Source organism: Mus musculus, chromosome 13 (genome assembly GCF_000001635.26).
Source record: "Mus musculus strain C57BL/6J chromosome 13, GRCm38.p6 C57BL/6J".
Taxonomy (NCBI): Eukaryota; Metazoa; Chordata; class Mammalia; order Rodentia; family Muridae; genus Mus; species Mus musculus.
In genome coordinates, this window is record NC_000079.6 from 21200098 (window position 1) to 21212580 (window position 12483).

Below are 12483 nucleotides of genomic sequence, written 5' to 3' on the forward strand. Positions count from 1 at the left end.
CAGGAAACTTTTGTCAGCGTTTCCAACAAATCTTGAGAATGCTGCTGCAGCTAGGGTGCTGGGGCAATCTCTATATCAGGAATATATGTGCGGCACTTTCTCGTGTGTCAGGATGGCCGAGTGGTCTAAGGCGCCAGACTCAAGCTTAGCTTCCCTGTCTGGGGATTCTGGTCTCCGTATGGAGGCGTGGGTTCGAATCCCACTTCTGACACAGTACTCTTTTTCTTTTTTTTTTTTTCTTTCTCACCTCAGTATCGAAAAATACATATCGACTTGATCACATAGTTAAGAAATATCGAACCACATATTCTTAAAAATTGATTTTGAAAACGTTCTAATAGGAGCACCCGACACTAACAGTAGAAGCGGAAGCGCGGCTATGGTTTTGAGGACGGGAGAGTGGCTTTGCGGTACTGTCTGCCCGCTGCGGGAGACGACTGCGGACCGCGAAAAAACTGATCCTGGAGGTCTGGTCACCGAATATCACCTACACCGCCGCGGTTGGCCACGCGCCTAGCCCACGAGTGCCGCAACCCTGAAGCACTGCGATCTCCACAGCGCCTCCTTGCGGGCCACGGGATAAATAATCATTTCACCGCCTTAGTCCAAACTCCTCCTTCCAGGCCAAACAGAATCCGTGCTAACAGCTTGCCCTGTTTTAGGCAAGGCTCTCTTACGAGCGCACCTGTCATCAACAACTCGATAGGTTTTGTTGTTGGTTTGGTTTGGTTTCATACTATTCTCTGATATGTTTTCACTCAATATTTGTTGGATCGTAAGTTGAACATTGATTTCGTTTTTCCTCATATAGGCGTTATGCTGTTAATCAGTAGAATGAATACACCCTGTTTTGTCGCTGTTACAGAACGTTCAATAAAAATAGAAAATTTCTGGAAATTCGTTCCATTTGCCCTACAAAAATTCTTACTATTTTCTTCCTTCATTCTGTCTTTTCTTCCCTCTCTCCCTCCTTTCTTTTTTCCTCCCCACCTTTCCCTCCCAACCTTATTGACTTTGGAATCCTGTATGGTCTCATTCTTTGCCTCCAAAAAGCTAATTTTTTTTTTCTTCAGAAAAAGAAGCAGATCATGTAAAAGAAAGATCTTGAATTCCTTTCAGAATCCCTTCTTGAGTACACGGTTTCTTTTCTAGTTCCTATGTGTGGATTTATTCTATTTTTCTTGTGTACTCATATTTCTAGAACAGGACCCGATTACCTTCAGAAGAGCTTCCCCAATGTTTGTGGGATAACTAGCCCCACCCCCAACCTCCCACTTTTGAGAAGTGAAGTATTTTTCAGGTGGTGGAGCGGAGGTGGAGGGTGATGCCTGTTTTTAAATCTTTTCTTCAGATGTTCTCCCAAACGCTACAACTTCCCAACGTTACTTAGCTCCTAGATTAAACAAACAACAAAAACTTTGTCAGAATTTATTTCTTAGCAATTCACAAGCTCAGTTTGTTAGCTGAAGTATTCAAAGTAATTCTGATTTTCCTTTCTAAATGAAAAATGCATCCCTTGCTTTAAAGATAATACAAGATAATCTATTTTGAGCCAAATATGAGTGACCAGGGCTCAGGAACATGGATTCAGGTTATGCAAAAAAGTGAATTTTTACTTATAGGACATAGAAAGTAATAAACGAAGGCATTTGCCAATTTTTCCTGGTGGAGACACTAGGAAGTCCGCTTAAAACAAAGCAGGGAAATCTGCTCTGGGTTTCAGGTGCTGTCTGGCAGTGGTCTTAGCTTCTCGGTCTATGGATGCTAAGGGTCTACTAGAAGAATGATCCAAAGGAATTACCTGATAGGCGGTTGTGGGGGGGGGGGTGAGGGTGGGGGAATGAATGGAACTAAAAATTGAATCAGATAACTTGGCTCTGGATCTGGAATATTTTAACTCCACCCATGTAAAGCTCTAACCATCCATTCAGCCTGGGTCAGCAAAGGTCACTGAGGGGATAGAACTGTCAAGGTGAGGCCCAGTACTGGGTTGGACAAATGGATGGATGGATGGATGGATGGATGGATGGACAAAAGGACAGAACACAGAGTAGCTGTGTAAAGCAATGAGGAGTGTATTTTATGATATTTGTACTGGGCTGAAGCTCCAGGGACAGCTGGGAGTTCTTGATCTTTCAGTTCCTTCATGCACATACCTAGTAGTTCAATGAAGGTGGGTGGGGTTGTCACCATCACAGTGTTATATGTCCCTCCCTTTATGGGGTCTAGGAGAGGGTCCCTTTGTTGGTTCCCAACACCCACATGTGGCTCACAACCAGTTCTGGGAGATCCAATGCCTTCTTCTGGCTTCTACAGGCACTGCACACACATAGTGCAAATACATACATGCAGGCAAAATACACACATAAAAGAAAAATAAGTGCTTCTTAAACACAGGCACATACTGGTGACTGGGCAAGGTAGGACACACCTTTAATCTCGAACGCTGGAGGCAATCAAATGGTGTCTGTTGGCTCAAGGCCAGCTTGATCTACATAGGGAGTCATACATTAGTTAGGTATACATAGAGAAATTGTCTAAAAACAAGAACACAAACACCACCAACCAAACATCGATGGCAACATCAGGTAAGTAGATTGCTACAGGACAGGAAATATTTAGTTATCTAAGGCTATCAGTTGACATTCTTAGCCTTTGGGTTGGTGGGTGTGTGTTAATAGAAGCTAGAGGTTCAACTTGCATATTGCACAAAAGATATCTAATATACATAAGGATGTTAACACGTGTAAGTAGACAATAGATGGGTATTTAAAAGTATAAAGATAACCCAAGATAATTTGGCTGCCGATCCTCAATCTTCCAGCTCTTCATAGCCCCAATTAGCCTTGGCAGAATTTTAATACTGGTGCCTTGTTTTTGTTCGCAACACAAAGACGTCTACAAATGTCTTCAAACGTCACAAAAACGTTTGTGACGCTGTTAGAAAGATACCAAGACGCTGGTAAGTTTCTGAAAGCTGTCAAGAGAAAAAAAAAAAAAAAAAACAAAAAAAAAAAACCTCTGGAGCCCTGGTGCAGGAAGCTAAAGTGAGGAGAATCACTAGGACCTCCAGCATGCTAAAGAGGATCCAGAAGTCTTGCCTTTGTCGTGTAAATCGACCCCAAGATCGCTGTATCCCGTCGGGAGGAAATTAATTTTTACTCCTTCTTTCGGAGCTGAAAACCGGGAATGCTGTCTGGTTTGACGAGTGAGGCGAGGTGGGCTTGAGCTTCCGCCTTTGTGTGCCCGCGAGGCAGACTCTGCACAGCCGAACTCATCTCAACCCTGACCTGGACCAGACTTGGTCCCTGCCATTTCTCTAGGTCCCGGAAGAGAATGTGTCACAGAAAAGAACTATAAGCAAGATTCCCTCTCCACTCTCCCCCTCCCCCGCCCCAAGTTAACTCGGACACACTTTATTTGGCTTTTTCTTGTCAACCTGTTGCAATACTGTTACGTGCTGCACGTGGTGGCTGACACCTGGGAAGTTTAGGGACAGTTCCTCCTGAGTTCTAGGCCAACCTGGCCACTTTGTCTTCATACTTTTCTCTTTTCCCCTAATGTTTGTAAAACCACTTCCAGACATTCTGGGTGTGTGTATGGGAGAAAGGACAGACTATGTTAATAGGAAAGTTGTTATATAAACAAGGTGAGATCAAGTTTTTGTTTGTTTGTTTGTTTGTTGTTAGGGATAGACAGAAGTGAAATTTCCTGCACAAGTGATGGATGTGACATAGAGAAGAGTACTTAATTCTTTTGAAATAGGGAAGGCAAGAAAGACTCTTGTGGGAAGCCACATGTGCCGTTGCAGGGTGGCGCTGGCTATCGTTGGTGGTGCCGAAACCCAGCGAAGACCCCCTGCTACAGGGAGGGTTCAGAACTGCATCGCGGGGAAGGAGCGGTTAATAAAGTGTTCCCGTAAAACAGGCTGCTGAGAAGGATCCGGCGTGGATTCAGAACTCTTCAGCTGGGGAACGGTGGTACCGGTAAGTATAAAGAAATTAATGTGAGTCTCTGAGAGGCATGCTCTCCTACGAAATAGATCCGATAATTGTCGCTGAGGTTGTGCTGCTTGCTAGCTTTCTTGCCTTGGTTTTATGCCATTGCATTAATTGTCATCGCCCAAAATGTAAAGATACAAAAGATAGTATAAAAAATAAAGAACAGAAAATTAAGTCAATTTACCCTCCTCTCGAGGACTCTGAGTTGTTAGAATTGTCTAGCTCAGAGGATTCGGAATTATCAGCAGGGGAGGAGGAAGATTTGAAGGAGGCTGCTGCGGAGTATGATGCGGAAAGATCTGGTCCAATAGGGAGGAGCTTTGGTGTTCCCCCACCTACTCTGCCTTATGCAGATAAGAAAGCAATTGGCAATGGTCACTCTTTTTGCACTCCTAGAGGGTTGCGAAAAATATGTCAGGCTTTTCCTGTTTTTCAGGATCATGCTCAACAGCGATATTATGAGCCAATATCGCATAAACAGGTGAAAGAGTTAGCAGAGTCAGTAAGGACCTATGGAGTTAATGCCTCATTTACTCAGTCCCAAATTGATAGATTGGCTCACAATGCCATGACTCCTTTTGATTGGATGAGTGTGGTAAAGGCATGTCTTACTATGGGACAGTATCTAGATTGGAAGTCTATATGGCATGGTCTATGTTTGAGTCAGGCCCGTGCTAATGCTACTGCAGGGCAACCAGCATGGAGCTTTGAAATGCTTACAGGTGAGGGTATATGGACAAACAATCAATTAGGATACCCAGTGCAGGTCTATGATCAAATCAATCAGGCAGCAGTGAAAGCTTGGAAAGCATTGCCTAATCGAGGAGAGGTATCTGGTAACTTGACAAAAATTATTCAGGGAAATAATGAGCCGTTCTCTGAATTTGTGGCTTGCATGATGGAAGCAGCAGGAAGCATATTTGGTGATTCTGAGGCTGCAATGCCATTAATTGAACAATTAGTTTACCAGCAATGTACCAAAGAATGCAGAAATGCTATCACGCCATGGAAAGGGAAAGGACTACAAGCATAGATGAAAGCCTGTAGAGAAATAGGAGGACCCCTTTCAAATGCAGGGCTGGCTGCCGCAGTTTTGATGGCACAAACAAAAGAAATAACCTGCTATAATTGTGGACAAATAGGCCATATGCAAAAGCAGTGTACAAAGGGTAGAAAGAGTAGGTTTGAAAAGAAAGTACCAGGCATTTGCTCAAAATGTGGAAAAGGAAGACATTGGGCAAATGAATGTAGATCAGTCAGAGATATAAAAGGAAGGCCAATACCTCAGTTTAAAGTACAACAGCCAAAAAACGGAGTGAGGGGCCCCCGTCCCCAGGGCCCCCAAATGTATGGGGCATTTCAGACCACAGTGTCCATGAGGCCATCCAGAGACCAAGGAGAGCCACTCCGGGTTCATCGGGATTGAACATCTGTGCCACCTCCAGAGTAATTCTTACACCTCAAATGGGGTGCCAACCTATTTCATCAGATTTTAGAGGTCCCTTACCAAAGGATACAGTGGGCCTACTGTTGGGTAGGTCCTCTTCTGCTTTGAAAGGATTAATGATACATCCCGGAGTTATAGACTCAGATTATGAGGGACAAGTTAAGATTATGTGTTCTGCACCCTGAGGTATCATAGCCATTTCTCCTGGAGATCTCATTGCTCAATTGCTGATTCTTCCTAGTTTGCATAACGTGTTCCCTAGTAGCCAGGATTCCCAAGGAGATAAGGGACTTAGTTCTACAGGAACTAATGTGACATACATATCTTTAGATTTGGATAATCATCCCACTTTACAATTACAAATAGAAGGAAAAACCTTTCAAGGTATAATGGATACAGGAGCAGATAAAAGCATTATATCCAGTAATTGGTGGCCTGTTTCTTGTCCTGTTAATCAATCGTCACATAGCTTACAAAGATTAGGATATGAGGCTACCCCAACTATAAGTGCAAAATCCTTACAATGGAAAGATAAAGAAGGAAGGACAGGGCTTTTTCAAACTTATGTACTCCCTTTACCTGTAAACTTATGGGGAAGAGATATGATGTCAGCCATGAACTTTATACTAACTAATGATTACTCTCAGAAAAGCAAGGAAATGATGAAAGGAATGGGATATATACCTGGACTAGGTCTTGGAAAAAACTTACAAGGTAGAATTTCACCAGTTAAGGCCACAGAAAAAGCAGATAAGAAAGGGCTGGGTTTTTTTCTAGGGGCCACTGAGAAGCCTTTGCCCATTCCGTGGCGTACGGAGGACGTGGTGTGGGTGCCTCAGTGGCCTTTACCCTCTGAGAAGTTAAAAGCAGCTAAAGAATTAGTACAAGAACAATTAGACCTGGGACATGTGGAACCCACACAATCACCCTGGAATACCCCTATTTTTGTTGTAAAGAAGAAGTCAGGTAAATGGAGATTGTTACATGACCTAAGAGCCATTAATGCACAAATGCAAGTTATGGGTCCTGTACGAAGAGGACTCCCCCTACTCTCAGCTCTACCTAAGGATTGGAGAATTATAGTAGTAGATATTAAAGATTGTTTCATTTCCATTCCATTGAATAAGAAAGATCAACCTAGATTTGCATTTACCCTGCCTTCTATTAATCATATGGAGCCTGATAAAAGGTATCAATGGCAGGTATTGCCCCAAGGAATGGCAAATAGCCCTACCATATGTCAGTTATACGTAGGAAAAGCTTTGCAACCAGTTAGAGATGGTTTCTCCTCCTTAAAAATTTGTCACTATATGGACGATATTGTGATTTGTGGACCTGAAAAAGAAAGTATACAGCAAGCTTATGGCTTGCTTAATGAAACTTTAAAAAATAATGGCTTGATTATTGCATCAGAAAAAGTATAGCAGTCTAATGTTAGTCATTTTTTAGGAGCCACTATTACTCTATGGTGTGTCACCCCACAAAAGATTAGTATAAGAAAAGATCATCTAAAGACATTAAATGATTTTCAAAAATTATTAGGAGATATAAATTGGATTAGACCTTATTTAAGGATTCCTACTTTGGAATTAAAACCTTTATTTCAAATTTTAGAAGGAGAATCACATATTACCTCATTGAGACAATTAACACCTGAGGCTTCTGATGTTCTTAGGAAGGTGGAAAGAGCTATCCAAAAAGCACAGTTAAATCGTATAAATGAGCAAGAACCTTTGTACCTATGCATATTAAGAACCATAAATTTGCCAACTGCTGTGTTGTGGCAAGGTGGTCCTTTAGTATGGATACATCCACATATATCCCCTAATAAGACTATAGAGCATTATCCCACCATGGTGGCAAATATGGCCCATAGAGGTATAAAAGGTTCAGTTACTCACTTTGGAAAAATGCCTGATAGCATAATTGTTCCCTATACTGCCGCACAAATGCAAATGTTGTGTGCGACTATAGATGAATGGGCCATTCTTAGATGCAGTTATTCTGGTTTAATTGATAATTATTATCCTAAACATCCTTTATTACATTTTATGCTATTGCATCCAGTGATATTTCCAAAGGTAACGGCTAATACTCCTATAAAGGGAGCCGTTGATATTTATACCAATGGATCCAAAACAGGAATTGGAAGTTATGTGATAAATGAAAAGGCTGTAAGGTCACAATTTACACCAGGAGCCCCTCAATTAGTAGAATGTTTGGTGGTTTTAGAAGTCTTTAAAAGATTTCTTATGCCCATAAATATTATCTCTGATTCTGTTTATGTGGTTAATGCTGTACTAGCATTAGAGACTGCCGGAAATTTTAAGCAGTCTAGTCCAGTATCTGAAATTTTGATGAAAATACAAGATTGTATTTTTATACGTGAGCACCCCTTTTATATTCAACTTATTAGAGCACATACATCATTACCTGGACCTATGGTTAAGGGAAATGCAATTGCTGATTCAGTCACCAGAGATATGGTTTTCCTATCACAAAGATCTATAGACAGTGCTAAGAATTTTCATCAACTTTATCATGTCCCTGCTTCTACATTACAACAAAAGTTTAAGCTCACATGAACAGAAGCTCGAGATATTGTCCTACAGTGTGGTAGATGTGTAGAATTTATTAATGCACCTTCCGTGGGCGTTAATCCTCGCAGATTGTGACCCCTAGATGTTTGGCAAATGGAAGTCACACATATCCCAGCTTTTGGGAAATTACAATATGTACATATGTCCATCGATACCAGTTCTGGTGTCCTACATGCCTCTCCATTGACAGGGGGAAAAGCAGTTCATGTCATATCTCACTGCTTGGAGGCCTGGGCTGCATGGGGCAAGCCCTTAGTGCTAAAGACAGATAATGGTCCTGCATATACTTCTTCTAAATTTAGCCAATTTTGCAAACAAATATTACTGGGTTGCCCTATAATCCACAGGGTCAAGGCATCATTGAGAGAGCCCATCGTACTTTGAAACAATATTTGCAAAAACAAAAAGGGGGGATAGAGGCTATGACACCAAAGATGGTTCTATCCCTTACAATATTTACTCTTAATTTTTTAAAATTGGATGATGCTGAAAGATCACCAGCCGAAAGGCACGGACAATGGCCTCAATCGCCCAGTGAAATGGTCAAATGGAAAAACGTCCTTGATAATAAATGGTATGGCCCGGATCCTATATTAATCAGATCCCGGGGAGCTATTTGTGTTTTTCCGCAGGGTGAAGAAAATGCACTTTGGGTTCCGACGCGACTGACAAGGACCGTGAAAGATTAAGATGAATCCCAAGATGATCCTGCTATTCTTACTCCTGATGATTGAGACCGGGATAAGTATACCTTTGTGGGCCATAGTAAGATCATGGCCAGTACCTTTACCGGTACATTCCAATTCTTCTACCTAGCCTTTGTTTTTTTGCAAAGGAATGTTTTTTGGATGTGCCTTGTGCACGACAAACTCCCCAAGAGCAACGGGTGTATAAGAGTACGAGTTTTCATTTAAAATACACTATGCTTTGTGCATAATGTGGATAAACCTTTTACAAAAAAAGATTATCTCTAATTGGGCACATCAAATTAATACTGCTGACACCATAAGTCAGATAGCAGAAAAATCGTCTGAGGCATTGCTAACCCTGCAAAGGGCAGATTCTCATATCGCCTCAGGGTTAATGTTAGTGAATCAGAGAGTGGATATTTTACAAAATAACATGGAACAGATGATGGATGTCATACAAATGAGTTGTGTGGCATCCACTCCGCATGTGTGCATTACTCCCATTAGGTATATTAATGATTCTTTTATTAGAAGTACAGACCTATTGAATTATCTGAAGGGGAACTGGTCGCAGGAGCTGGAAAGGTTGCAGATGAGGCTGCAGATACAGATCCTGAACCTTAATGGAACCAGAGTGGAACCAGTGACCCTTGGAGACTTTACCTCTTGGCTTACCTCTGCTTTTTCTTACTTTAAGGAATGGGTGGGAGTGATTTTATTTGGTACTGCCATATGCTGTGGACTGGTGTTCATGCTCTGGTTAGTATACAAATTCAGAACCCAACAAAAACGTGACAAGGTGATTATAACTCAGGTACTTTTAGCTATTGAAAACAACGCCTCCCCTGAAGTTTGGTTATCTATGCTCAAGAATTAGTCATCATCTGAGTTCTCTGCTCTTGCACCCCATGGATTTATGGATCCATTGCACTGGGATGAGAGAGACTCAACAATCATTGATCAGCCCTTGCACATCGCTGAGGTTTCCTCATTGCACGCGATAGGGTGATCATGATTTCCCCACTAATTCATTTTTAAAACTTGGCTGGCCTCTTTTGTAGAGTTCGCCCTAGGTCATTTAGCAGTTACTGTCACACAGCACTGTGGTATCCAGAGACAGGCAACTTTCCTCATGCACAGACCAACCTAAGATACGGGGTCCAGTGGCAATAGGGTTACCCTATAATGGGTAAGGCTGTGACGTTAGAGGAACGACCTAAAACAGGAGCCGCTGCGGATGGAAATAATTGCACAGGCCTAGTCCAGCCTCATTTTATTAAAACAAAAAGGGGGAGATGTGGGAAGCCACATATGCCGTTGCAGGGTGGCGCTGGCTACTGTTGGCCACCACGCATACATAGGCAGTAAAGTTTTTTGCCAAGATGAGGTTTTGAGAATTAACCAATCAGATGAGAGACAAGTTAACCAATCAGATGAGAGAGAAGTTAACCAATCAGATGTAGGCATGCAAATGAGGTGGTAAGCATAACCCATGCATAACCAATCCGGGTGTGAGGCACGCCTCTCCTAGGCCTATATAAGCAGCACCAGTTCTGGGCTTGAGGGGGGTCTCTTCACCTCTGCAATCAAGCTCTCCCAATAAATGTGTGCAGAAGGATCCTGTTGCAGTGTCGTTCTTGCTGGCCAGTCCGGCGCGCAAGAGACTCTTTGTTCAGGGAGTTGTCTATATTGTATCTTATAGACTTTCTTTGCATTTAAACTGAAAGTATAACGTAAAAACAAAATTCTAGGCCTTTAGGCCCAGGCTTGGGAATGTGACCTCTGTGACTTAATGCTCCAAGGTATGCTAATCATAAAATAGGTAGCAACATTCCTCTACCCACCCGCTTCCTGGGTTCAAAAAGTGTTCACTCAAAGAATGTGCTACTGTTAGGGGCTCTTAGAAACTGTCTTGAGAGATAGCCTGAACAATTACCAGGTATTCCTTGTGACTCTTGTGACTTTGCACTTCCTTGTGGCTCTTAACTGGTATCTTTGGTATTTTCCAACAATGCCCTCCCCACTTCCTTGAGTTGTGGTTTCTTCCTTTAAATACCCCCTTACCCAGCTACTCGGGGCACCACGGTCCTCTACCCCTGTGTGGTGTATGACCGTGGGCCCGAGAGCGCTCTTGAATAAAAGTCCTCTTGCAGTTTGCAGCAAGACCGTTTCTTGTGAGTGATTTGGGGTGTCGCCTCTCCTGAGTCAGAACGTGGGGGAGTCCTCACGTTGTGGGTCTTTCAAAGCCAGTCTGAAAATCATCATTTCATAGCATTTATTTATTTATTTATTTATTTATTTATTTATTTATTTATCTATTTGCTCCAGTTTCTAATACGGCAGTTTCTTAAGTTGTTTCCTAGTTAGGATGCACTTGCTGTCTGGGTTTCTGTCATCTTTACAAGTGATAGTTTCCTACTTTGCACATCTAAAAGAGCATCAAGGGAAATGCCTCAGCAGAAAGGGTTTAAAGCATTCCTTGTGGATCTCACTCAGAAGACCACAAAGCCAAGCCAAACTACAGCTCCACCACTCTTAAGTTCCAGAGGAACCTATGGGATTTGTGGTCCTAAAGGTGGAGAAAGATGTATTTGGAAACAGGAAATCAGCATCATAGGAAAAATTCCATACTGGGGAGACTGTTTCCTAGTTCTGACATTAAGGTGCACCGGGGCATCGAGAGGTGCCCAGAACTCTTCCACACTGACAGTAGGACTCACTGCAAGGAGCTGGTCCTGCAGCTGCTGGGGCAGTTCCTGCTCAGGACCTTCAGGCCTGAGTATTCATTCTTCCGCTGGTTCTGATGATGTAAAAGATGAAGGTTCCTGTGGATTCAGTCCCTTGTGGGTTAGATGGCCAACTTCTTGCTGTGTCCTCACATGGTGTAGAAGAGAGACCTCTCTCCTGTCTAATGGAATGCGTTGATCCCACCATGGATCCGCTACTCCCGCAGCTTCTCTTAACACAGCTTTCTTAAAGGTCTTATCATCTCTAATTGCCATGTTAGAGTAGTGGCCCCTGGGAAGTAGAGACAGGCAGATCTTTGCTCAAGTCAGTTTAAGGTTACATCATGAGATCTGACCACAAAACGATCATAACTTCAATTTCCAGGGCTATGGGTGCGTCTTAAGGAGGTGCCACCTACAACCCCTGTTCCAGGGGATTTGACACCCACTTTTGGCCATGGTGGGCACCAAGCACACAGGGAGTGTACATATACACATGCAGGCAAAATATTCACATATATGAAATAAAGCTAAAATCTTTTAAAAAGCAGTAAGTACAATTGTGTATTTGTATTTGGCAGATACTGCTATTGCTATTGAATGCCAGTAATGAACATAGCAGACAAAACTCTGCTTTCGTGGAGTTTTGGCAGGGGGGCGGGGATATAGTAGATGATGAGAGAAGGGAGTCTGTGGCTACTATCGAGTGGGCTGAGATCTGAGGTTGGAGAATTGGCAGGTTGTTTAGGAAGGATTCCTGGCTTCACCACCTTCACCACCTGCACCCCACCCAGACTGCAAATTCAGCATCTGGAACACAGATCTCGATGGGACGTGGAAGCAGCCCCCAGAGGGAAAAAATTACGCTATTTCTTTCCATTTCCTTCTGTTCATAATCTCCTCCTCTCTTCTAGCCACGATCTTCTCTAACCCAGCAGTTGTAAGACTTTTAAGCATACATGATAATCCTGGGATGGAACCAAAATTCACACTACCGAAAAAATTCAGATTCTAGAGCTC

General features: G+C 42.6%; 1 non-coding gene across 1 annotated transcript; it reads left to right on the forward strand.

Moving 5' to 3' along the window:
* The first annotated feature begins 106 nt into the window (after nt 1-106).
* n-TLcaa1 lies at nt 107-211 on the forward strand. Its single transcript has 2 exons — nt 107-144; nt 166-211. It is a non-coding gene; the product is annotated as a tRNA-Leu (tRNA).
* Nucleotides 212-12483: the final 12272 nt, after the last annotated feature.